Source organism: Alexandromys fortis, unplaced genomic scaffold, assembly GCF_014885135.2.
Source record: "Alexandromys fortis isolate MF-2015 unplaced genomic scaffold, M_Fortis_MF-2015_v1.1 scaffold_43, whole genome shotgun sequence".
Classification (NCBI taxonomy): Eukaryota; Metazoa; Chordata; class Mammalia; order Rodentia; family Cricetidae; genus Alexandromys; species Alexandromys fortis.
Window position 1 is genome coordinate 4,002,872 of NW_026067928.1, and position 25,660 is coordinate 4,028,531.

Below are 25,660 nucleotides of genomic sequence, written 5' to 3' on the forward strand. Positions count from 1 at the left end.
CTGAAAGTTCCAAGAGTTAAAAGCCAGAGTGGAGCCTCCCCTATGTGACTGATGTAGCTAGAGGCGCCGGCTTACATAACTGTCACAGACACAGAATGACAGTTTCTTCAGCCTACAGTAAATGGGATGAGATTAGCTCATCAGCCTTGTTCTCCCGAGGATTTCTACCATTCCAGAAAACCATCTGTTAATACGACCTGTCTGCTAGACCCCCACACAGGACAGGGCATGGGTATTAGTATTCAAAGACATTCCTCCCTCCGGTGATCTGTTGGAGGCCCACCAAGTTTCGTCTCTGCAGCCAGTCGAGGCCAGGAATGAGATGCGGAGCAATAATAAGGAGGAAGGAATGAGAGAGAGCAAAGACACAATTCAGAGATGTGTTGTGACTCAGCCATAGATTCTTTCGACTGACCTGATCTAATTCCAGCAGCGATGCTGTCTGTGAAGCCCTGCCACAGCCAAATTTATTTTTATTTTGCTTGCTCAAAGGCAGTATACAGGGAATGCAAGAGCTCATCACCTTCAGGGAAAGGACTGCAGAGGGTATTACTCACCGCCACCCCCCCCTCCACCCTGTGTGGAAAGGTTAATTTGAATAAGGCTGCTGCTTCCACAAATAGAACAGTAACGGCGCACACAGGGATGGCCAATGAGAATGGCTTTCAGTGATGTCATACTTATACCTGCTTCTTAGTATTTGCTGAATGCTAACAAAGTGTTCCTTGAATCTCACATTTCATTGGTTAAGAGCCCTGCCATTCTGAATACTTCTGGAGAGTTTTAGGCACTGCAGTTTCTTTACAGGCTCAGAGGTTTTTTTTTTTTTTTTTTTTTTTTTTTTTTTTTTTTTTTTTTTTTTTTTTTTGTGCCCTCATAAACTGCTAGAGAGTGACCAGTTTAAACATCTGAAAACAAATATAGCAGATTCTATAGTTGAGACCTGACTTACAGGGTCTTTGGTACTAGGTTCATTAACCAGCAGAAGCAGGCTGAGAAAGGATGCTTCATTGGTGTGCCAACAGAAAGGATACCTTGCCTCACTCAGTGCTGTCCCACCAGGCTATAGGGAAACAAACTTATGCTGTCTGGTTTACAATGTCATCTTCCACAGAGCAGCACTTTCTCCAAAGAACTGGATGCAAGCTTTCCTACTGCGTGAGATTGGGGTCACCGGAGGAAGGGAGACCTACATGGTTTATTTTTGTCCTAAGTAGCTTTGATTTTTAAATCAGTTAAGCTTTATGTCATTATAATTTTGCCTCAGGTCACTCAGGTCCCTGGGCTTTTCCAGCGAAACTGCTGCAAATAAGCTTAGGAAAAGGCACACTGCCTTGATGAGACAGTGAGTTAGCTCTTCATGAGCTAGGAATTAGCCAGCCCACTGAAGGAATGAGAGGAAGCCTCTGGTCAGCATGAGCCCCAAGTGTGACTGGGAGGCTCGGGGGTGAACGATGGTGCTCAAGGGTCCCCGAGGCTATGGTAGTGACGGAGGTGCAGGCCGAGGCTCTCCAGGCAAAGTCAGGTCCCCAGAGGAAGAGCAGACAAAGACGCGCTGTCCACACTCAGCTGCTGAGGCAGGAAGCAAGCAGACAGGAGGTTAATCCACCGCATTGCTAGGACAGTGTATTAAATGCTCCAGTGAGGAGGGCAGGGCATGAGAGGACCAGTTAGCTTCTAATGGGCACAAAGCAAGGCAAGGGGTTCTTCGGGAGGAGGAGAAAATGCTTGCATATGTCTATAGCAGTCACCCCTGACTGGATATATATATGAATATTGGGGGGAGAAACAGGTGCACAAATTAGCAAAGATGACTCAAATTAGGAAGAACTAGAAAATACCAAGTGTTTTGATTGGCTTTGAAATGCCTGCCTGCAAGTTTGTGCATTTGAATAGTTGGACCCCAAACACTGCTGCATGGGGAGAGGGTCGAGCCTTAGGGCTGTGGAGTCCAGCTGGCAGAGGCAAGCTGATGCACCCAGGCCTTTGAAGGTTGTGTTCACCGCTGGTTTTAGTCTGGCCCTGTATCTGAGCTCAATATGTGAAGAAGACACATCGTAAGCTCTCGCCATAGAGAACAGGGCTGCCACAGCTGCCAGGCCTTCTCTGCTGTTAGCAACTGTACCCCTGAAACAATGAACTGAAATGAAACTCTGCTTCCTTAAGCTGCTTTTTTCAGGTGTTGTGTCTCAGTCACAAGACAAGTAACTAGCAGACAAAACACGTTGAACGTCTACACTGGAATCAGCTAACATCAATGAGGTTTGAAATTGAAGGTGTGTAGCCACCTATGCCTTTACTCACTGTCTTCAGGGTCTGGTGAGAGGTTATCTGGATGGCACCAAATCGTGATTTTCATTTACGACTCCACCCTTACACCTAAAGCTCAGGGGCAACAGAGGAGGGAGGAGGGAGAGCCGGAGGACCGTGACTAGACACTTGTGTCTTCTAGCTGTGACTGGGGAGATATGCCTGTGAAATCACAACATATGGCTGCCTAAGTAAGCCAGGCACAAGCGAGAGCTTCACTTGACAGGCGAGGATGGATGGGGGGACTTGCATAAGCTTCACCCTGACATGAGGGGTTACTAATGACAACTGAGAGAGGTAGAGTCAGCCTTCTCCAGGGACAAGCCTCCTGATAGATTTTCCATTCCCATGTGATCAGTTCCAAACACATACACATAGGAACAAATGAGATGGATATAGTCTTTGTTTACGCATGCACATCAATGAAGAAGAAGCCATGCATTTGGGAAAGGTGGTGGGGGAATCATGGGAGGTGGTGGGTTGAAGGATGGAGGAAGAGGGGAGGAATTGATGGACATGTATGTTATTCTTAAAAAAAAGCCCCTTTTTTAGTTTCTTATACCATAAATAAATGTATGTATGAATATTACATACTTACTGAGTCCATACCCTAGCAAGAATATGAAAATAGAAAAACATTGAACTTTATTCAAGACTTTTCTCATGAAATTATGCTGAATTTTTTCAAACAGCTTTTCTCCATGTGTTTTTGAAATGGTCATATGTTTTCAGTCCTTAAATCTACTTCCATGATGCTTTGCATGTATTGGCTTGGGTACGTTAGAGCAACCTTGTGTATATGAGATGGAATTGACTCGTCATGAGTATGACGTTTTTTGAGATGACATCTCCCTCTGTAGCCCTGTCTAGCAAAGAACTGAGTATTCACTGGATCTGCTTCCGCAGTGTGGGCATGCAGGGCAAATGTGATTTTCTGAATATGTTCCTAAATTCAGTCTAAAAACATTTTGTTGGGAAAATTGCATCTGTGTTCATTAGAAAAAAAATCCCTGTAATTTTTGGGGGGCGTGTTTTGATGTGTACAATCTTGGCTTTTTTTCTTTGCAGAATGAATTTGGTAGTATTCCATTACTTAATCAATTAATTTGTGGGACAGTTTGAGAAAAATGAAATTAGAAGCCCCTTCAGAACCTCACAAAAATCAATTCAAAACAAATCAAAGACGTGAATTTACCACCTGAAACACGGGTGTCAGAAACTTGAGGTGTCAGGTGGGGGGAGGATGGAAGGAGAGAATATTGGGAGAGGCAGCGTGAATCGGGGATCATCTTGGGGGATCGGCTAGAAACCTAGTGCAATGGAAACCTCCAGGAATCTACAATGATGATCCCAGAAAGGACTCCTGGTACTGGGGGATATGGAGCCCTAACTGGCCATCTCCTGTAAGCGGGAAAGACTTCCTGTGGAGAGGCTGGGACACCTAACCAGCCATATAACCTTTCCTTAAAATTTGTCCTTCCTAAAGAAGTGCTGGGACAAAGGTGGCGCAGAATCGTGAGAGTGTGAGAACTGTGTGACCTGCTCAACTTGAGACCCATGACACGAGTGGAGGCCCATCCTACACCGCCTGCAGGACCAGGGCGCAGAGGCTGCACAGCCCACAGAACAAGGATACAACCAAACAGAATGACCAAACAAACAAAACAAAACAAAAAAGCCAATGCAACAATTCCTAATGATTTGCTGCTGTGCTCATAGATTGGTGCCTAGCCCAGTTGTCATCAGAGAGGCTTCATCCAGAAACAGAGGGGTGGAAACAGATGCTGACTCACAACCAAACGTCAGGAGGAGCTGCAAGAATCCTGTCGAAGAGAGGGAAGGAAGGATTGCAGAAGACAGGGGGGTCAAGGACACCATAGGAAAACACATAGAATCAACTAACCTGGTCCCATTGTGGCTCACAGAGACTGAACCAACAACCAGGGAGCCTTCCTGAGACTGATGTAGGCCCTCTAAATACATCTTACAGTTGTGTAACTTGGCCTTCTTGTGGGACACCTAACAGTGGAAGCAGGGGCTTTCTATGATTTTTTTACTCTCTTTTATTTATTATTTTATTTTATTATTTATTATTATTATTATTTTAGAGTTCTTGGGACTCTACTCCTTGTACTGGGTTGTCTTGTCCAACATTAATATGAGGGGAGGTGCCTAGTCTTACTGCAACTTGATATACCACGTTTTGTTGATATCCAAGGGATATCCTTTTCCCAAAAGAAAAGGTGGAAAAGTGGATATGAGGAGGGGCAGAAGGAAGGTGGGGGGACTGGAAGAGAGAAGGGAGGGGAAACTGGCTGGGATATAAAATAAGAGTAATAATAGCGATATTAATATCGACAATAATAAAGCCTGAAACATTAGAACTGGAGGAGGAAAATACTCCCTCATATTAGCACAGCAAGAATTTTCTGGACAGGGCATATGATAGCTTAACAAAGAATTCCAAGATTGACAAATGAGATTACTGGAAAGTAAAAAGCCCTGTACAGCAAAGAAAACTACCAGAAAAGTGAAAAGGCAGATGACAGAGTGGGGAAAAATCTTTGTCAGCTATATTTCAGATGGGGGGGGCTAATATCTAGAAATACAGAAAGAACTACAAAGATCACACACACACACACACACACACACACACACACACACACACACACCTGCCCATGAATAAGTGAGTTAATGAACTAACTAAAGGATTCTCCACAGAAGAAATAAATCTTTAAAAACATATTCAGCTTCCATAGTCACCAAGAAAGGGCAAATGAAAACTACTTTGGGGTTCCATGACACCACCACCAGAATGACTAAGAGAAACAAGACACAACTGGTCACAAATGGTGTTGAGGATTTGGGGAAAAGGAACATTTATTTCCTGCTACTGAGAAGACAACACAATGCAGCCATTATGGGAACCAGTACAGTGGTTCCTCAACAAACTAGAAACAGATATGATAAATACCATGTGACCCAGCCCTTCCACCCCTAGGCACATACTCAAAGGACTCTGCATCCCACAGCAGAGATGCTTACACCCATGCTTGTCACTACTGGAGTCACTGAAGCTAGGAAGCAGTTTCAACTCAGATTTCCATGAATAGATAAGGATGTGATGGAAATGGAATACATGAACATGGAACTTGATTTAGTGATAAGCAAAAGCGAAATTATTAAATTACTAGGGAAATGGATGTATCTGGATATTATTATAATGGGTAAGAGAACTCAGATTCAGAAGGACAAATGTTTTATGTTGTTGCTCATATGCAGTTACTAGCTTCTAATTTTTAAATATGTGTGTAATTGGGATTGGTAGTGCGTGTCTTTAATCCCAGCACTTGGGAGGCAGAGTCAGGTGGATCTCATGAGTTTGAGGCCAGCCTGATCTATATAGCAGGTTCTAAGTTAGCCTGCACTACATAGAGATACCCTATCTCAAAAACCAAAGGCCAACCAAACAACATAAGGTGCATAAATAAGTATATATGTGTACATGTGGGCGTGACTTTGGATTCAGGTCATGAAACTAGACAGGGCGGGGAGAGGAAATCACATATACATGATATGAGTGTAGAAAGGAGACTTGTGGAGGTGGTAGTACACGTGAGAGGGTTGGGAATAGGAGTGAGGGACGAGGAAGGACGATCTAATCAAAACAAACTTGTATAAAAATGCCTTGACAACATCTATTCCTCTATAGACCATAAAGAAACACGTGAAATGAAATTGGGAATTATGAATTTTAATTTTGGGAAAGAGTGAAGAAAAATTCTACCATTCTGTTAAATTTAGAAGCCCCTGTAATTTCGCAGTAGTTTCGCCATCAAAGTATGTGTACATTCTGATATGAGAGATTTACTTATAGTAACAGCAGGAAAGTGAATACGATGGCCTCATGTGAGACAGCTTTTAGTAGCCGTGAACTTGGCCATGGTAGTGAATCTCTCCGAGCTTCAAGGTTCTTGACGGATGATTATAATGCTCACGTATGACAGTGTTGAGAGGCTTAGACTGAGGAGTACATATAGCATCTACCTCAGTAAATAGAAGATTTATTTGTTATCTTATCATGAGCCAGAGGATTTTTAAGGACTCATGTGATTTTCCTTCAGTCTCGCCGTTTTCTCTGTAACCTGCTTGTTCTACCTTTGGCAAACAGGCCTTCCTGATACTGTCCAAACATGTCTGTTGTCCTCGTGCCTGAAGAACTTTGTCCTGCCAGTTCCTCTTGTTTGGAATTCCCTGCCTACTAACCATACTTTTATTACTTCATTCAATTCTCAGTTCAAATCCCAATACTTGGGCTGACTTGACACCCGTTGAAACTGTTACTCCTGGTGTTTCCTTTCCTATACATCCCTATCCTGCTTCTTTATTACCAATCTTTTCTACTTGACATTTCTTTATTGCTATACATTTGGATTTGTTTGTTTTCCGTGGTAACACATGTATGTGGCACAGTAACTAACAAGGGATCTGAATTTGCCTGCCTTGTTTAAGAGGTAAACAATCTTTTCTTCTTGATGTAAGACTTTGTCCATCATAGATGCAGATGAAATTACAGGGTCATGGGACTATATACTCTGAATATTCTTGTGCAAAGGGAGTCAGTGTTCCTAAGAGTAGATGAGGAAGGGAAATTGGACCAGTGGTTTACAGGGGCTTGCAGAGCATCCCTGGGTGGAAACTGGTGTGTCAACCACATAACTGGTGTGTCCTGTCTGAGTCCTTCTTGTTTTGTTTTCCTTTCCCCCTCATAAAACATGCACCTAGTAGCTCTAATTTTCAGGAATGGTGGGATCTTCTCCATGAAAGCTAAATCAATAGAAGAGAACGATAGCAAATCCAGAAAGCAATAGTACATTCAGGAACAAAAGGCACTCTCAACACACACATACAAATTTACTGGAGAGAAGAAGAATACAAGTTTCGAAGAGTATTTTAAGAGTCTCCCATTTTCCACTCCTCTCTGAGTCAATTGTTATGATAAAATGGACTCATGTATTTCTCTTTGCCCAGTAAAGCAGGGCAATGATAAGATGATGTAAAACTTAAGCATCATCTCTGCTGATGTTCCAAATGGACAGTTCAAATGTCATTGAGTCGGCTTGTACTCCTTGCTCTTCCTTACAGTACCAAATCTGAAGGACCATCTGTCCTTCTGTTTCAGCTATGTTAGCACCGACAGCTGCCCTTTCTAGAATACCCCCACTCCAGTGTCCAGCATTGGAGGTTGAATGCAGAGCCTTGTGCCTGCCAGGCAATTGCCCTATGTCTGAGTTAATTGTCCTTAGAAACTTCTTAACATGATGGTAAAATCATGACCCACCAGAATGCTTTGAAAGCTTTGAGGTTTGTGGTTCAAAATTAAAACCCACCTCTATATGATACTCACTTTTAGTTCCTTTAGGTAAGTGCTGGTTAAGCTGGACAGTGTATACAAACATTCAGAAGTCATGGGGATCCTTTAAAAATCAGATTGTTGGGCTGGAGAGATGGCTCAATGATTACGAGCACTGGTCCTGAGTTCAATTCCCAGCACCCACAGGGTGGCTCATAACCATCTATAACTATTGTCTGATTCCCTCTTCTGGTGTGAAAATGTACATACAGACAAAACACACACACACACACACACACACATATATATATATAATACATAAGTAAATAAATCTAAAAAAATCAGATTGTTTTAGGATATCTGAAGAGGAAGGATTTCAGTTTCCAGCCATGTCCCAGGTGATGCCATGCACTGAGCTGTCCACTGTGCTCAGAAAAATAGGAATTTAGAATTTAGAGACATAACACCTCAGTTGGTTCTGCTATTTCAAATCTGGAGCAGGATTTTGAACATAGTTCTTGTGATTCTTCCCCATCCATCTCATTGCATCTTGGATCAGAGATTCCACTCTGAGAGATGTTCATTACTAATTGGTAAGCAAACGCCTTTGAGAGCACCTCTTGACACTGTCTCTTTGCAAGAGCTGACACCTACTTGCAGGAGCTGCTTTAGTTGATAACTCTCTGATTCTTTCCTGCAAAGCTACAATGACCTTCAACTCACACCCTAAGCCCTGTCCTTACATCTTATATTCTGTTACCTTATTTTCTTTTAAGATAATACTTTTGGTGAGGTCATTCCTTTGATTAAAGACCCCTGCTGGTTCTCTTGCTTAAAATAGAGGTTAAGTTGGCATATAGGCCCGGTGGCCAGACACAGTTGGGCTCCAATCCAAACAGCTCCAATTTCTTGGTATGTGACCTTGGACAAGCTGCTTAGCTTGTGCAAGGCACACGTTCCTTATCCGTAAGACAAGGGTAGTACTGTTACTCATTTCAGAGGGTTTCCATATGCTATAGATGAGAACACAGATAACTAAATCACCTAGTGTCATGCCAATCACAGTGGATGTTTAACAACTTATCGACCTTGTCATTTCCTTTCCCGTGTGGTGGGTTTTGCTTTTGAATATTATATGGCCCCTCTTGAAGTTTCTCCTGCCTGTTACAGCCTAAGCACACGCATTCTTCGCCTATTCTGACCATCTCATTTTCTGATTGATCTATTGAAAGACCTTTCCCATCATTGATCCAATGAATTCCAAAGGATTCGGCTTCTCTTACCATCCTAAAATGTGCACATTGGTACTGGGGGACATGTACCATTCTCACTTTCCTTCTTTTTTAGTAGTCTTTCCTGACCACTGTGGTAATAGCTCTGTGTATTATACTTGCTGTGCTGTGCTCTTATGACACGGCATGATATATGCTCAGATGGCACACACTTTTAATCCTCGCACTTGGGAGACAGAGGCAGGTGGATTCTTGAGTTTAAAGCCAGCCTTGTCTATAGAGAGAATCCTAGGACAGTCCAGTCTACACAGAGAAATTCCATCTCAAAATAAATAAATAAATAAATAAATAAATACATCATCTTTTTCTGTATCTATAAATATAAGTCTGAGAGTATCCCTAGAGCTACAAAGCATTCTCAGTAGTTTCATCTACAAATTCTTCCTTTCTAGCCAATTTTAGTTATTTTTTCAGGACTCATTTGGAATGTTTGCTACAGACTACCCCATGCTATTCTGGTGAGCACTTTCTGCTTTTTGTTTGTTTGTTTGTTTGTTTGTTTTTCATTTTTCGAGACAGAGTTTCTCTGCGGTTTTGGTTCCTGTCCTGGAACTAGCTCTGTAGACCAGGCTGGTCTCGAACTCACAGAGATCCGCCTGCCTCTGCCTCCCGAGTGCTGGGATTAAAAGTGTGTGCCACCATCGCCCGGCTGTTGACCACTTTCTGTATTATAACTATGCATTTCATAGACTGGGAAACTGGTAGCTTGAAAGGCGATATATCATGGCTCCAAATGTATAATTGTAACAACAAGCATTGGGACATATGTTTTTCCTTTGTTAACATCTCTTTTTCACAGAGCACTAGCTTATGAAATTTGTTGCCTCAGTCCGGTTACAATATCTTCTTTAATATAGAGGAAAGTGTGAGGAGAGATCTTTCCTAGGGAAGAATTTATGAGGCAGACAATGGCAATCTCTTGGCGGCATCATATATTCAAGTGGTTTGGAGCTATCAGTACAGAGATAAAGATAGCTCTGAACTGCACAATTATAAACTCTGGACACCCAGGAAATCCTTTCATTTTTACTCACTATTTGTTTGGAAGACACTACAGAGCAATCTTGCCTCCAAGGAAAACTGTCTTACCGGTGCATTTTTAACTTTTAAAGTTCCTTTCCAGTTTCAGCACACAATTGTTTCATCCGAGATTCTGACACAGACAAGTCGCTAGACCAAATCACACAGAAGAGCTCGTCCTTCTAGACCAAGAGTAAAGAAATCAAGCTAAAGACAAGGCAAATCAAATCCTGCAGACATCTCTGTGCTGTTCCATCGTGGGATCTGCTACTTTACCATGCTGCATAAGACTTTTCATCAGGGAACCTTGCTCCACAACCGCCTACCATTACAGGGAATAATTCTATACCTAACGGCATCTGTAGTTGACACATTTGTAGCTGGTTTAGCACCTGGGATTTGAGACCTCTTGGTCAACCAACTGTAAATGCTTAGAAATAATTTTAAGTGGGACTCTGAAAAAAAAATGCTGGGATTAACATTAATTTTTCAGTCATCTATTTTTTGGGGGGGTAAATTTTAGTTTTTGAGAACTTTGCTCATGAGTGCACCATTACCCAATCACTCCCATCCCTCCCTTCCCCCAAACTCCTCCCATGACCCTCTCCCAAATTCACAGCTTCTTCTTTAATTATTATGTATACATATATTTATATGCACACATGTATATAAAACCTACAGAGTCCATCTAACTTTGCTAATATATATGTGCACGTGCACAGAATTAACCGCCTGGTTTTGGGCATCCAGTGTGAGATATTGTCCCTAGAGGAAAATAATTCTCTATCTCTCTCTCAGTAGTCATTGGCCACCTGTAACTCTTCATGCAACGGTGGGACCATATATAATTTCCCTGTCATGTTGGCATGACAACCAGTGTCACCATTATATTGATCTTGTTTAGGCAACCATAGACTTAGATTTCATGAGCACATTTTCCATGTCTCACACAGGACATGCTATCATCTAGCAACAGATATTGTGAGTCTCTGGTTCTTATAGTATCTTTGCCACCTCCCAGAAGAACTCAAATTATCCCCATTTGCAGATAATATAGTATATGTAAACTTCCTCAAAATTCCATCAGAAAACTTCTAGAAATGACCAACGCTTTTAGCAAAGTGACAGGAAATAAATTAACTTAAAAAATCAGCAGACTTCCTACAAGCATGCTGAGAAAGAGATCATGGAAATGCTCCAATTGATAACAGCCTCAAAATATCTAAGAATAATCCGAATGCAAAAGGTAAAAGACCTATAAAATGAAAAATTGAAAATTCTGAAAATGAGTTTGAGATACTAGAAGACAGAAAGAACTCCCTTGTTCACAGATTGGAAAAATTAATATTGTGAAGATGACCATCCTACCAAAAGCAAATGATGGATTCAATATAACAACCCCCAATCTCCATCACATTCTTTATAGAAATAAGAAAAATATCCTTCATTTTCCTAATCATCTCTTGGAAACCTCTCAAACCCAAAGATATCTAGCATTCTAGCAGAACTGCAGGATTTACGTAGACGATATTGAGATTTAGAATATGCTAGACTATTTGGAAATAGGGCATTGTTTCCCAGGGATAGCTTAAGGAATAGACAGGGGCACACAATCCACAGATAAACACTGAGTTTAAAAAAAAAACAATCCGTGTCTTTTCTACTAGATCCTGGATCCTGACTCTCCTGGGAGAGTGGGGTTGCTGTATTTTCAGTTTGTTTTGTAAAAGGAGAATCCCACAGTATCTGCAGGCACAAATGCAAATGTGTATAGATGCAAACAGACATGTCTTTGCAGGCTGTAGCGCTCTGTGCATCTGTAGCTCGTCCCTTGGGCTTTCCATGGGTGTTGGCCAGCTGGAGGCTAACATCCTACGCACTTGCATAAACTATTGTAGCATCCTTGTGCAGACTGGATATGCCAAGCAGTGGAGACAGAAGTCTACCTCCAAATACAAAGAATCAAAGATAAATAAAACTTGGCTGTGACTCACTAGGCTGACAGATTCCTATAAATATAAAGAGAAAAATTAAAAGGATAAAGCATTCTACATATCATCCTACACAACTTGTTGAGTGAATTTTCTTGTCTGAGCTTAAGATTTTATATTTTATTCAGGGTTAAGATGGCTAATTTTCAGTTAATGTAAAATTATCACAAGTAGTAACACTGACAGAAATGGGAAAATTTAAATGTTATATACTCAGACATTTGTGGTATTTTACCAATCAGGTTATCAATAGTCCTGTGTCACTGTGTGGAAATGACGGATCTTAAGTACTTTTGCATGTGGTCAAGTAGGATTAAACTAAATATGGTCTATTTCCTTAACAGCAGAAGCACTGTAGATGTCTGTATGTTAACACTTTCTTGTTCTCTTCTATTCTTGGTAAACCTGTCTCCTCTCTCTACATATCTAAGGGTTACATTTCGTACCCTTATGCAATATCTGAATGCCTTCTGAGAAAATTTCAGTAAACTCACTGAGAGTAGTAAATGATGTGTCCAAGTGAGGCAAAGGCCATGGGGTTTACTTGTGCAGATTGATGGTGATTATAAAAATTGAGCCGGTACCACATGCTCTTTTGTACGTTGTTCTTCAGCTGGACTAGGGATGCTTCAAATGGGTCATATGGCGCCTGGTTTCAGTATGGAACGTGTCAGTTTGGAACATCTCTACCACTGTGAGAAGTTCGATTAGAAGCAGTGTTGATATACGAGTTTCACACCTAGGAGTCTGGTAATTGGAAGTGGCTAAGAGGAGAGAGTCTGAGGCTTTGCCAGTAAAGGGTTAGTTTGTGAAGTTACTAAAGACGAAGAAGTATGATGTCCTGAATTCACTGGAATTTTAACGCTCTTGGTAAAAAGAATTTTATGCTTAATAAAAACAAAGCATAAAAATGCGCCGATAGAGGAGAAATTATGTTAATCGGTTAACCTCCAGTTCTGTATCAAGTGTATTTTTGCTGCTCAGCTTAGCACTGTTAATGGGCCTGCTTGTTTCACAGTGTATCATTTACATAGCTAATAACATCAAGAACTTCTCTGTTCACATGGCCTCATAACAGCTCATTTTCAAGAGAGCCATTGGTACACCGTGTCCCCCCGCCGCCCGCGCAAAGATGAGAATTAAAGCAAACCGAAAGAAAAGAACCCCTGTAGGGAAAGAAAAAGTAGTATGGTGGTTAAAGCTGGGATCAGGACAGAGAGACGGTAGAGCTATGCATTGAGAGTATTGAGTGTGTATTGTTAGTGACTTTAGGGATGCGAATAGGCAGTGAGAAAATATTAATTTCCATTAAACTAAAAAAATATGGAATTATATTAAAATGAAACAATAGCAGTATGTTATTATTGTACAACTCTACTTCTAGGTGTACAACACAAAGAAGTGAAATCAGAGCTGGTGGGCAATGGTGCATGCCTTGAATCCCAGCATTTGGGAGGCAGAGGCAGGTGGAACTCCCAGTTTGAGACCATACTGGTCTACAGTGCAAGTTCCAGGACAGCCAGAGCTATTACACTAAGAACCTCTGTCTCAATAAATAAATAAATAAATAAATAAATAAATAAATAAATAAATAAATAAAGGGAAATCAATATATTGAAATGGCAACTGTAAGGCTGGAGAGATGGCTTGGTGAGTAAGGTCACTCTCTGCTCTTTCAGAGGACCTGGGTTCGATTCCTAGCACTTATATGGCATTGTACAACTGTCTGTAACATCTGTTCTAGAGGATCAGATATCTTCTGGCCTCTGGGCACCTCAGGAATGCATGTTGTGCACAGAATCACATGAAGAGAAACAGCAATACACATGTATATAAATAAATAAAAATTAAACACAGAAAAGGTAGCTGTCCTATACCTGTTGAAAATAATAATACTAGAATAATAGAAACTACCTGAATGTCAGTCAGTGAGATAAACCAGGCACATCAAGGCACAGCCTGCATGATCACACTCATTGGTGGAATCTAAAGAAGTGCTCTTTTAAAGGTAGAGAGCAGAATAAAGACGAGGGAGGGCAGAGAAGGAGGACGGGGATGATTAATGTCTTACAGGACTGCAGGAATAATGGAGCCGCTAGATGGGGGGGAGGGTGTAAAGCTCCTGTTTTTTTATATAGGAGAGTGACTGTGGCTCACAATATTGTAGTGACTACTTCAAGAGAGCTCCAAGAAAAGCATTTGAATCTTCTGAACATCATTATGGTCAGAATGCTGAATATTCTTACAACATGGTTTCACAATGTGCATGTATACAAAAACAACGCAAATATGTTGGGATTTATAACAGGAATAAAGAGAGGGGTGACTATAATATTTGGTGCAGTAGTCAGAGAAAATGCAAGCGGAAACCAATAACAAAGAATGATTGGACCAGAGTTTGCTGGGAATACCCCCGGTTACTACCTTTTTATTCTTTTTCTTTAACAAGAAAATAGAGAGAACAGTATGTATAATAACAAAGTTTAATAGTAAAAGAATTATGTTGAGAAAGTTATCACATTGGCATATAATTTTAAATATGAAAAAGTTCAAAGTTAACATTTTAGTGTTAAAAATATCTAATTACGACTTTGCTGATTTCAGATTTGGGAACAGTGTCAAGTACAATCTTTTTATGAAGATGTGAAAATTAAGAGGTTTTAGAAATCTAAATTTACCTTAGTATTGGAAATTTGGAGGATAATTGTTCAACAAATACTTGCTGAGCTCTGTCTTTGTGCTGAATGTTGCTGTGGACACTGGGGGAAGGAAGAGTGATCTGTGCCAAGCTCGTGGGTGAAGTTTACTTTCCAGTGGGAAGACAGACAATAAACTAATCAGCAGCGCATCAGCAAATATATAGACGTTTAGATGTTTTTATGTGTTCTGGAATAAATAATGAAGTCTAAAGAGACCTAGAGTATTGGGAATAGCAAATATTGACAATTTATCATGGAGGCTGCTATGTTCTGCAATGTTGAGAAGAACTGACTGAACACATGGTGTTGCGCCACAGAACTGAAGGAACCTAGGAGTCTGGATGTCGTTATCTGGATGAATTCTGTTCTGGGCATACAAGTTAGTTTATGCAAAGGTCCTCAGGCTGATGCATGCTTTGACAGTCTGAAAAACAGCAAGACTTGTGTGGCTGGAATTAAGTAAATAAAAAAGGAAGGAAAGATGCTGAGATCTTACAGAAAGGTGAAGCAGAGAGCAAATGATAGTCTCAGCCTTTGTAAGGAGTTGGGGTTTTGTGAAAAGGATGTGCAGACATGGGCGAATTCTGAATGAAAAGAGAACGCAATCTGGCCCAGGTTTTGCAGGTATCTTCCTGCCCTTCTGAGAATCTATCCTGCCTTATTTCTGAGAACCTTTTATTTGTTTGCCTCATAAATTCTAATGGGCTCTCCAGCTTTATTAACTACTGTGGTATTCATCCATATTTTAGACACACTTAATCAAATGTAGAATTTCTATTGTATTCTTTGAGTAATGTTACTTTATCTCTCTGAGTGTTGCATGTGTGCAACTAGACATGCATGCATGTGGATGTTTCCTCATGTATATGGAGGCTAGAGGTTGACTCTGGGTGCTTTACTCAGTTGCTCTAGACTTCATTTCTGTGAGAAGATCTGCTACTGAGTCTTGCTAAAGGAGCTCCAGGCACCATCGTCTCCCAAGTTCCCCAGTACTGGAATGGGAGGTCCTTACTCACATGTCTGTTTGTGCATGAATTCTGGAGGGTAAACTCAGGTTTCATGTTTGCATGACAAGCGCTTTACCAACTGAGCCGTCTCCCCAGGCCCCTCAGTTTGTCTTTAATTATATGATTATCATCAAAAGCCAAGGGATGTAAGTGTTTTTACACCCCCAGTACTTGTTCACTTTAAAATAATCTATCTCAGTGTTAATGCTGGTAAAAGAAATGGCATGGATGGTTTTGGTGTGTGTATTAGAGTATAGCTGAAGGATTGTTCTGTTCTCTCTCTCTCTCTCTCTCTCTCTCTCTCTCTCTCTCTCTCTCTCGGCTCAAGTGTGAATAGACCAAAGGAGGAACCCAGGAGCCAGGGTGTGCCACATCCCTATCTCTTATTCAAAAAAAAAAAAAAAAGTGAAAGAAAGAAGTAACTAGAAAGAGGGGGATGGGATTCCAGAGTCTGAACAAAATCAGCAGCTGCAGAAAAACTCCTGATTCTCCCTTTCCCAGCCTGGGGAGTATACAGTTCAGACCCCGGATGCAAGAAGAATCTCTCACTAGAAAGAAATGTAAGAAGATCACACTGTACACCTCTCCAAAACAGAAATCATTACAGATAGCTGAATGAAGACAGTGATACAAGCCTTTAAAATATATATTTTAGAGTAAAAGGAAAATTTGAAAAGGAGGTTGATGAATAAAAATGGTACCATGCTTTATAGCACTATATCAAAGAAATGTTTATTTCATTGAAAAGCCTTGTTCTTCCAGACAAGCCGGTCTACCTGTTTTAGAGCTTGTTTCTGTTTATGAGATAAGACTTTCTTTAGGTCTACACTCTGGCCTCTATTTTAGTCATAGAGGCATGTATACAACCAGAACTGTCAAATACAGCCTCTAAGGTAAAGTTCAAAGAGACTGGGGGGGGGGATCAAGAACAGATTTGGGAAATTCATGCTCAAGGTGGTGTTGGTGGGACTGCAGCTACATCATCTTGTTCCTTGGTTTCTGCTTAAGACTCTGCCTGAGATGGTTTCCTTTAGAGATAAACGCCACCATCCTTTCTCAGCAACGTACCTTAAAGCTGAAGAGCAGGAGGCATCATGCCCTTAACTGAGAATCATTGTCATTTCTCATTGCTTGTCATTTAAAACTCATTTTTGGTGGCTTGAGATTCACTTTCTGTTTGCTATATGCTACTAATATTGAAACATTAGATTGGAAAGATTTTTAGTCATCATGTCCAATAAAGAAATGCAAATCTCAGACTTAACTCTAGGTAGAGGTTTATAGAGAAGCATGTTTCGTGGGTCCTTGGGGCAGGACTGAAAATTCTGACAAGCTTTGAGGCTCAGAACCTCTGTGCTTCTCCAGATATGTTGCTGCCCACCAGCAGCAGGCTTCCTGAGTCACCGTTTGTCTCAGAACAGGAATAAAACAAATGAGAGGAAAATCTCAGCCAGGTTTCAGGATGCTGCAGAATGACTGTCACATGCATTTCCGAGTGACAGGGAGTTGTTTGTTTTTTTTTTTTTTTTTTGACAGGGAGTTTTTTAAAATGCAGTTTGGCAAACTCTACTGTGTTGAAAATAAACATTTTGGCTCACCTAACTTTTTATTTTTTGCCTGGATTCTTCACATACCTGCTTAGTTTTGCAGTGAATGATATGAACCCAGAAAACCCCCTAAAAGGAAATCTTAACCGGATTCCCAGCTCTGAGTGCTGTCCATAAAGTCTACTCAAAATAACCCAGTACCACGTAGTGATGACACTCCTCCCCAGCCCACAGATTGTTATTGTCTCTTTCCAGGCACCTGAATTCTTCCCACTCGCTGTCATGCCTCCAGACAACAGCCACATGGAGATGAAATGTGATTTGAAATGAATGTGTACATGCCTCTCTATTTTATTTCTGTGTTTTTACTCTTTTTATTTTCATTTTTGGCCAGGCCAGTGATGATAGGTTATTTTCTGAAAAACTTAGCCAGTCAAATGCATAGCAGACAACTCAGAAATCTTGCAGTCAGACACAGAAAGAGCTAAGGAGGAAAATGGAGAAAACATCCCATTGGGCTGCAGCATTTGAGTGTATGTAGGGATGATGTCATTTGTTTTCACAAAACCCGGTTTAAATTTGTTCCTGCCTTTCCAGAACTGCAGCGCGGAGCATCTGTGGAGACTTCTGCAGACTATATTTCAGGCGTTCGAGAGTGCGCGCTGCATCAAAATCCAACCAATAGCAAGGGGGAGCCTTGCCCTCCCTAGCCTATGTTTGTTCCCCCTACCTTTAGCGAGGGTGTGCTGCAGCTGCGAGGTGACTGCCCAGCGCCCTCCAGGCCCCTCCTGCCCTGCTCCAATTGAAGCATGAAGGCAAGCTTCAAATGGTTTAAAGGCGAACCTTGCCAAAACCAGGGCTGACTTCGGGCCACCCTCACATGTTCCTTTCACTGGCAGGTAACCTCCAAGGGAAGGCGTGTCTGGAAAGGATGATTTGGTTGGGGAGTTTTACATTCAAACTTAGCTGTTTATTTTGCAGCCCCTGCACAACAGGGGAACCATCCTGGGAAGTGAGAAAGAAGGAGATAGACATCCTGGGCTACTGGACCCTCGGTGGCCGAAAGAGAACCTCTGAATTCTATAGCTGTAATGATCTTTCACAAAGTAAACCCATTTCCGTGTGTATATTTGTAGAGGACAATTGGGAAATATGCACGGAAGAAAGATCACTAGTGCAATCACAAAAATCGATGGGTTGGATACAGAGTGGAAAAGAAATTGCTGAGTGGTACATCACCTATCTGTCCCTGAGTTCTTTCCCTCCAGAAAGAAATACAGGCTATTGGCAATAGATTTAGGGTGGGTTCTTCAGTTGGCACGGCAGAAACTGAACTCTGGCTCGTTTCTTACTGAAAGCCTATGAGGACCTTTACGGAAGAAAAGGAGGAAGACTAAAGAAAGCGACCCACAGACGATGGGCCAGCCTATGTCAGGGTCTCTATAGCTACCCACATCAGTTGTCATTGCTAGATGGACAGACGTCCAGCTTCCTATTGTTTCTCTTCTCATCATACTCAAGTGACCTGGGTCTCATCAGGGTGTCCCTTTGTCAATAGGCACATGCCTGTAAGGTTTTGAAAAAGTGGAGTCCTCAATTTGCTGACTCACGGAGTCACCTGGCAGAGGGAGAAGGGGCATAACACTCTCATGGGGGGTGATGGTACTGCTTCTAAAAGAACAGGGAGACCAGAAGGTCTTTCCCCTCTATTGACATTTCTATACCACTGTAGTCCTCTTGCCTGGGTTGGTCATCAACCCTTTTAACTCAGTAATTTTCAGTACTGTGGCTGGAACCCAGGGCCTCGTGTATGCCAAGGAAGTACTCTACCTCTGAGCTATATCCCACATCCTCATCTCCTTTCAAAATTTATCTTTGGGAAATGTGCAGACAGGACTTGGACTTTCAAACTTTCAAGAAGTCTTCCAAGTTGCTGGGATTGCAGGCATGTGCCACCATACCAGGCTAAGTCAAATGTACACCCTTGTTTGCCATGGGTACACATTTGAGAAGGTCAAATAAATGTTTGAAGCAGAAATGGTATTGAATTATACCAGGACAAGAGGCTTGGGCTTTGGCAGTCCTTGCCAACTAAGATGTGTATGAATCTGCTTTCCTTTTTCATAATTGTGCTTTCTCAGACTTGATCAATTTAAGAAAAGCCAAATGTTTTTCAAATAATGAAAAAGGCCACCTTCTTCTGTCCCCAGCATCTCTTTTATGCTTGGCATGGTATGTAACTTCTGGACCATTTCTATGGAATTTTCATTCAGTTCAATTCAATTATTAAACTCCTATGATTCTTTCTCATCCCTAGTTTTCAATGTGCCTGAGGAGTATGCTACCCCCAATCTCATAGTGGGTATATAGGTAACTCCTTTTTCTCTTTACTTACTATTGTTTTCTTTTAAAGGTATTGCCAACATGATTACCTTAGCATCGTATAAATGGATAAAGGATTAAATGATCCCAAACACTTCTATTTATGGAAATTACTGTGACTTAATGAAGAAAAGACATTTCAGTGAACAGAAAGGTGAAATATTTATGTATTTTAAAAGATTGGTATCTGCTCAAAGACCTTTAAACAACAACACTTAAATTCAGGGTGGCCTTTACAACACACCTTTTTATGAAACAGAGGAGGACACTAATATATCATTATTAGACAGTAGCTCTTTTATTGTGCTCATGGATTTTGTCAACCTACATATCTCTAGCTGGTCTTCCAGAGATACGACCTTCAGATTTCAAAATCACTAAGTTGGGCTATTACCTTCTCAGCCCGTGGTTCTTAGCCTTCCTAATGCTGCAGCCCTTTAATACAGATCCTCATGATGTGGTGACCACCATCCATACAGTTATTTTGCTGTTACTTCATAACTGCAATTCTACTGTTTTTATGAACAGCAGTATAAATATCTGCTATGAGGATATCAGATCTACGTCTCCTCTGGGGTTTGCAGTCCACCAATCGGGAACTAGTAAAAGAGATACGCCTTGAGCTTCACTGTCTGCGGCCCACTATGTCCTCAGGATTAGTCACAGGGATTTGTAATGGGTCCCCGTCAGTGTCAGGGTATGCTTTCAGATCGTCACTCCAACAATGTCTTCCTTTAAGAGCACTGATTACTGGAAATCCTGAATTTTCCCGCCCAGTTGCATCTGAGAGTGAAGACCAAAGAGGCTTCTTAGATCAAGCAGAGCCACCATCATACGCCTCTCAGACATATGTGAAGAGCAACTTAAGAGACTAGCGAGTTGTGCTTACTCCAGGTTCATTCCTCTTTTGCTTCCTGTCGGGAACTGCGGGCACTGGGAGTCCAAGTCTAATGAGCCATAGGTGGATGCACTGCAGCTCTGTGATAAAGGTGCAAGTGCAGACCAAGGCCCTGAGGACAAACGGCACCTGCATCAGGAAAGCAGGTCGTCCCATAATGTGGGGATTGTCACAGCTCCTCTCCTTCTCCACACTAATTTCCATTGGTGGAAATGCTTTTCCTATCAGTCTTTCTAAAGCGCCATCCCCTCATCCCCTGCTTCCAAGGACATTGCAACTCTCCTTGTAATGTGATGTTGTCCCATTCAAAACTCCTCAAGTGGAAAGCAAAGCGCAGGATGTTACTGAAATATAGTTTTATCTTTTAAGGTTCTACAAGAACCAATCATTCCGTTAAAGCAATGATATGGAAAATTGTGGCCATAAAAGAAAAATGAGTCATATTTACATTATGCTGACTAATATTTTTAATTTAAATTGGATTTATTTTAGAACAGAAACGATATGACATCGGGATTATTAATTTGAGATAAAAATGTGTTAACTGTGGCATAATGACAGAATACTAATTTGCTGTAAGGGGGAGAGTGGCTTGGAACCCTCTAGAAAGTATGGGAGGGAAATGACCAACTCGACTGCAATGCAGAGTGAAAGAACAGATGTGAAGCGGACAGCGGTGAGCTCTTGACTAACTCATCGGAGCAGGGCACCTTCCGAGCCAGAAAGTAGATTTCAGTGCAGCAACACGTGCTAGTGCCAAATGAACACGAGCATCTCTGAAACCCACACTTCTCTCCTGTTTGAAATTATCCAACATGTAGAAATTATCCAACATGTAGAAATTATCCAACATGTTATGCTGTCTATTATGACAAATGATATTTCCACGTACTCTGAGTGGAGGTGCACTTCTCTGAGTCCGAGGGTCTGCCTTAAGGGGAAACCTGAGTATAATCCAGATATTTCCATGAGTCGAGTTGGAAATTCATAACTAAGTATCCTTCTCCTGCCCAGGGATCCTGCCCTTAGTGCCAGTAGGCCCTAAGGCATTGTGTTCTCAGGCCGGTGCTATCTGAGTGACTGTTTCCAGGTGTCCACATTTCCAGGACGGACACTGGCCTGACTAATATTAATAACAGTTTAAAATCCTCATATCTGCAGAGTGTCATGGAACAAAAAGGAAAAGCTGCCTCTCCATTCGTCGTGTTGTTATATAGTTCAGATTTTTAAAATGTTGTGTAAAATGGAAAAGTTGCTCTGATACCCGTCACATACACGGCATGAATTAGGGATGGACTACTTGCTTCTATTTAACTTTTTTTTTTCACTTATTTCCATACATCCACAAGCCCACCAAGGTTCCCAAAAGACTTACCTTTATTTTCAAACTGTTTTTTAACTTAATTAAAAACTGAAAAGAAATAGTCTGCTCTCAGGCTTAAACTCTATGAAGATGAGGTTTACGTACCATCTATTTATAATAAATATTGAAACTTTACTGATTCTAGTGCAATGGAATTCACTCAATGATATCAGGAACATTCAGGGTCAACCCTTCAAAAGGAATCCCTTCCATCTGACTGGAAAGATCTCTGTAGTAAAACTTGTTAGCTAAACGACAGACGCTCCTTTAACAAACAAAACATCACAGTGTTTGTTGCTCTTTTTCTCTGACGTGGTGATGAATTGCCGAGGAGTGAAAGCCTTCAGACTAATAACAGAGGAAAATTGACTCCAAGATCCCATCATTTTGTTTACCAGCTGTCTTTACAATTCTATAATAACCCAGCCCACGGTTTAAAAAAAAATGTTCAGGGATAGGAAAACAGACCAGAAACAAACGATCTCCCTGCTGGAATTAGTTTCCGCATGGGAGCAGGCTGGAAAGAAAAATAGGATTCAGAAACTTACCTAGCTCTCAGGCATGAGACCCGGTGACCATATACTCCCGCTGAAGCACAACTAGGAAGCATTACATCATCGTAACAAACTTTCATTGGCTGCAGAAACCCCAAGGATAGCACAGGCTTGGAAGGGGCTGTGTGAAAGCCCCCGGTGGCTTTCTTTATCAAGGTTACAGCTACACTTTCCCTTCAATAATCCTGGCCTGGCCAACCTGACAAGACGCTGTTAACCATTTCCTAACATGTTTATCCTCACTTTAGTCATTAGTTTTATAGCTAACTCTAACCTGTGAGGAGATGTTTCTCATGTTAAAATTTTCTTTTAATCTTTTTTTTAGCATCAGCTTGTTTTTGCCTAAGGTGTATGGCATCATTCAGTACGATGGCAGAGGTCCCTGATTAATCTCGAGGCCATCCTTTTTATTTTAAATACCTTATTTAAACCAATGGATTCATTTCCTCTCTGTGACTTAGTTTGTCCTTATTTTCTCTAAGAGGTGGGACAGGTACCCACACACATATTTATTCATTTATAGCAATCTGAATGGAAGTAATACATGTAAGCCCCCACTTCCCAATCAATCATTTTCATTGTCAGAATTCCCCGTCTATTGAACTATAGAAGTTCCTCCTTTCATGCCATTGCCATAGTGAGTTACAAACTGCAAGCATGTGCATAATCTGAAGCAGGGAGGGGTGGATGGGGTAAGGGGTGCCTCTGTTACCTATCCCCACTCCGCATCCATCCTCACTGCCTCTGGGGGAAGTATTTACTAAAGGAGAAACTACTACCACAAAAGATGGAACGATTGGATAGTCCGATCTAACATTTAGGAAGCAAGAGTAACACATTACTCTCAATTTCCCTGCCCTCTCTGAGGATCGCCCAGCTCTGTTTGCTCCTCTCTTTCTCTGTGTCTGCCTCCATCTTACACTCAGGGGAGAAGGGAAGGGATGAACTTCAGGCCAGAAAAAAATTGGCTTATTTACTTTTGGATTTTTCTTCTTCAGAAAAGGTCTCTCTGTGCAACCCTGTCTGTTCTGAAACTCTCTGTGTAGATCAGGTTATTCTTGAGCTCACAGAGATCTGTTTGCCTCTGATTCCTAAGTGTAGGGATTAAAGCCATGTGCTACCATGTGCTCAGTTGAACTTATTTTTTTTTTAAAGTGATAATATCTTCTTCTTACTATTTGATTCTCTAGTCCCTTGAAGGCAAGCAAATATTGCACCCATAATAATACTGCACAAGTTCTCAGAGACGAGAACTAAGAGAGACATTTCTAATATTTGCGTGGGTCTCAGCATCTTTGTATGGTATCTTCCTCATCCCCACAGACTTCCATTCCCATCTATATCTTGAAGGAGACCAACCGGTTTGCTTTTGCAAGAACCACAGTTACTGAGAATTTTCAAGACACCTTTCTGCCACTGGTCCTCAGTCTCTGGCTTGCACAAGTTAACTAGTGATCATTTTCTGAAAGAATATTCAGGAGTCAGAGGCCTCTATTTGAGATTTGAGGTTTTTTTAAATCTTTTTTTTTTTTTACTTTACATACCAATCCCAGTTCTCACTCCCTTCCCTGTTCCTGCTCTCCCCACCTTCTTCACTCCACTCCCTTATCCACTCCTCAGAGAGGGTGTGGCCTCCTATGGAGAATCAACAAAGTGTATCACATCAGTTGAGGCAAGACCAAGGTCTTCCTCCCTGGATCTAGGCTGTGCAAAGTATCCCTTCATAGGGAATAGGCTCTAAAAAGCCAGTTCACGCTAGGGTCAAATCCTGATCGCACTGCCCCACAAACTACCCAAGCCACAGAACTCTCACCCACATGCAGAGGGTTTCCAATGGTCCCATGCAGATTCCCCAGCTGTCAGTCAGGTATCAGTGAGAACCCACTAGCTTGGATCAAACTTTTATATACTTGAGAATGGAAGATGGGGGAGAGGTAGAAACAAAGGAAAAGGAAGAAAAGGAGGAGAGAAAATAATTTTATTTTGAAGTGGAGGCAGACAAGTACTGGTTCCTGATCCTTGCCAAAGTCAGATAAAAATTATAAAAATAAAACGGTTGCATATACTCACGAGTGAGGGTTTATCAATCAGAATGGGGTGGAAACTTCATAACAAGGGGTAATTGAGTTTACGTTTGGAGAAGTAAGAGTTGCTTAGCCAAAGAGAAAAAAAAAAATTCCACAAAGAGAAAGAAAACAGAACACAAAACATGGGATCGGGTGTGGGTGGGACGACAGTAAGTAATATTTGTTGAAAAACAGAAGAAATTTTTTTTTATTTATGAAAGAGAATATGGAGAAGGTAAGACCAGATCTGTAGATTTGGAGGACTTGTCAAATAAAAGAGACAGGAGCTTTAACTGCAAAGCTGCTTTAGGTTGCCCCTGGCCCCCAGTCAGATTTGTGACTGTCTTAGTCTAGCCTAGCCTGGAACTGACGGGAGTGGGTGGGCCCAGGAGCACGAGTTGCTTATGTCTCAGTTCGAGTCGTGGTAGGAAGCAGATGGCACTATTTAAGACTGAACTAAACAGAGAGGGATCTAAAAGGACCATGCCCATGGGTGGGGACAGGAGAGGAAAATGAACAAAGGATGGTAAAACAGCCACCACACCACAAACCGAAGAAGCTGTTATTGCCCTAGGCTCACTAGCAGAAACTGATCTCAGTGTGAGGTCACAGAAGAGGAAATGTGGATGTTACAGTTAAAAATGTGTAGCTTCTTGAGGCAAAGAGGGAGATGTAGACAAAGTAGAGAAGGTAGATGAGGCAGACTCAGTGATACTGGTGTGCTTGTGGGGGGGAGGGGAGGGAGAAGGAGAGAAAGAGGGAGAGAGGCCACCTTAGTGCAGCCAGCTCCCTTTCCACCTTTACACAGGTTCTGGGGATCAAACTAGTGCCCTTCTGCTTGCAAAGCAAGCACCTTCCTTACCCACTGAGCCATCTTGTTAGGTTTTTTTTTTTTTTTTTTTTTTTTTTTTTTTTTTTTTTTTTTTTTTTTTTTTTTTTTTTTTTTTTTTTTTTTTTCCAGACAACTGATTATATCATTACCCCTTCATTACCGAAACAGCTTTGATCCCATGTGCTGGATTCAGTATAACACCACTCCATTTGAAGCATTTGGGATAGAGATAGAAAAATCAGATATGACTGTGTCTAGAGCTCAGAAGAAAATCAGGTTTAAAGATGGAAGACATTAACGTCATTGTTGAGTTCATACATATGCATGGAATTATCTGGTTCGGGAG